Below are 3136 nucleotides of genomic sequence, written 5' to 3'. Positions count from 1 at the left end.
ATTTAATGTCTATACGTTTATCGACTTAATTACCACGAATAAAAGAATATTTTAAAGGTAAAACATTTATTCGTGTGTCTATTTATATAAATATAAAATATGGATCGACATAAAGAGATATTTAAATTGTTGAAGTATTTAAACTGATTTACCCAAATCTTTGTACGTGTGTTTTAGGTGCCGTTCATCCATTCATTCCTCATGTGAATTCATTTATTTATCCATTTACTTATTTAAAATAATATATATTTTGGTACATAACTTTTTATATATTTAAACTAAGTCAAACTGCCCTTTTGAAAGCAGCTGATTTCTGCGAAGAACTAGGCAGCCGCAATGTTTGGATATATCTAACATGAAAACAGATGTGAGAGTGTTACAAGTATTCGTTGTATAAACAAGTAATATTTGCATTATCTATAACCATTTTATTTTTGAAAAAAGAAAATCATTTCAATGCATGGTAATACTTTTACCAAACAATATAAGGAACTGAGCACATATATTTATAACTTAAGATAAAGAGTGCCATTTTGTTTATAATCTTTAACAAACTTGTAAACATATCTATGTATATCAACCAGTGCCAGCTCCCTGTGCCTTTATCGCCAAAATTTTATTTATTATTAAATTATGATAAGTTTCTACCATGTCTTTACTCACTTCCAGAATTTGAACAAACATAAACCAACTCACTTTTACGAAATCAGATCAATTGAAATAGGGTATTACATTCTGAGAATTTCTATTTCGTATAATCTCAGATTGACCGACAATAATAGAATCTTTAAAGGTAAACCAATTATTTGTTTAATTTAAAGGTCTATTTATTTATAATCACATTGTGAAAAGGTGAACAATTATTACGCTTTAACTGCGTGCATTGTGCCATGGTGTATCCTGCCTACTGTGTTCTAGTTGAAATATTGGTTTTTTTTCTGTAAAAACATTAAAAATGAAAATCGTATTTCACAATTTTGATCACTGCAGATGAAATACTTAGACCACTAGGTCACCTAGCCCCTCTTGTGATCATCTGGTACATCTATTCACATTTTGTGTTATAGATTTCCTGATGAAGGTAAATCCAAGAAAGCGAGTCGAACGCACCAAATCTATATTTTCATGGTGGTTTAAGGCCCTTCATGCCGTGTGGTTGTTTCTCATACTATGTGGGCGCATGTTATACAGTATGGATGTTTTCTATTAAGAAGACTATAGATTAGTGAGTTCCAATTTCTTTACTTGTGGTCTTTAGATGCTGTCTCATTGACCTTTATCCAAATTAATCTTGACATTTTGAATAGTGAAATGATGCAAGGACCCATTTAATTCTTTAGGATCGAAACTAAACGATTAAACTAAGCAATTTTTAGAGAAGGATATATTACCAGTACATCGTCTAAAAATACTGTTTATGGTTCACTATCTGGTTAGAGCTCATTAATATGTGGTTGTAGTACTATGTTTAGAGAAAGAGATACAGCATGTATAAAAATACCATTTAAAGTACATTTTCTGATTAGAAGACAGCAGGACTGGTTGCACTGGTTGCGGCTACTTTTTCCAAAGATAAGCTTAAAGAATTTACATTGTCCATAAGATGTCTGTGAACTAACAAGTGTCAACTCCCTTCAAGTTTCAAGTTCAAAAATGTCTAATCCATTGCTGCGCTTTTAAGGGGTTCCTTTTGCCTGAGTTTTTGATGTTGTATTTTGTACATTTTATCTTTTCAATGGATGAGGTGTCTGTATCCGTAAACGTTTTATCTAGTCACTTTCCTTGAAAATCCTGTTTCTATTCCAAACTTTCATACTTGGTCAAGTTTAAAGAGTTTAAGAATGTATATGTACCGATTCATCTGAATTTGGTTTCCTCTTCAAAGAAGGTGGACATTATGTTTAAGTTGTGTTTCTTTTACTTCAAGTTTTTCTCATACAATCTTGTCAAGGTCATAACTCTTTTTTTATGTTTTTAAACTGGCTTATGATGTTTTACATGAAGGAGTATTACCTAAAATTGAGAATTTGAACTTTGTAATAACATATTTTTTCTATTCTTTGAAATAAGCTTTTTGATATTTGGCACATGTATGCCCTACCTCAAGACGATGTGTCGCGTAATAGGCAGATAACGTATGGCGTTAACCTTCAAGGTCATTTAATTCATTTTTTTTTTTATATCCACCCACAAACCATTTACATTCTTGCTTACCATGGGAAGACCCTTTCAATGAAACTAAGGGTTTGTCGAGGGGGAGAGAAAAAGCCCCGACCCCTCAAATTATAAATTGTTGAATACATAAAAATGGTTCAGGTCCACACCCCTTAACGACATAGTTTTCATTGGCTTATTAAGAACATTCAAGATTACCATAGTTTTGTTCCTGATGGACATGCCCTGCCCCATACTTGTCTTATCATAATCTATTATATGGAAAACATATAAGATTCCCACTCATAAACCATATATGTGTATTTTTATTTGCCATAACAAGACCTTTTACATGCACTTTAGATTTATAACTGCAGCAGAGACATTATTTACATGATAGATAAAACAACTGTCCAGTTACCACTGCCAAAGTGAGCAAAAAGAAAACAAGAAGACTATGGATTGGTTATTTTTTAATTAAAAATACTGATCACTAATTAAAACAAACATGATAATCATAGAAATATGGCGGTTGTTTAGAGAAGGACATACAGCATGTCTAAAATTACCATCGAAAATTCATTTTCTGATCTCAGTTTAATAGGTTCAATTGTACTTGTTTCTACTTGAGAAATAAGATGAACCAGTTTGCATTGCCATTTTTTAAAATTTTTTTATGGAGCTCCATTCTATGTGGTGCCTCATATTACCAGCCATGGTGACTCGGATGACTTGTCAATAAAATATTACCAAAGAAATCTGATTCAATCTATCCATAAAAATTCCGGAAAAAGTGAACATTCTATTTATACTGACCTTTGTTAAAAAGGGGAACTGGTATCTTTACATATAGTGTAGCATTCTTAAAGACTGGTCAATTGGTTCTAAGTTCAAAATATAGTTCCATCAAACACATTTGCACAAAATTGTTACACAATTACCAGTACCATTAAATATCTTTATACATGTACTTCGGCAAATT

The sequence above is a fragment of the Mytilus californianus genome, unplaced genomic scaffold (assembly GCF_021869535.1).
Source record: "Mytilus californianus isolate M0D057914Y unplaced genomic scaffold, xbMytCali1.0.p SCAF_10, whole genome shotgun sequence".
Classification (NCBI taxonomy): domain Eukaryota; kingdom Metazoa; phylum Mollusca; class Bivalvia; order Mytilida; family Mytilidae; genus Mytilus; species Mytilus californianus.
Note: the sequence above shows the minus strand (reverse complement) of the source record.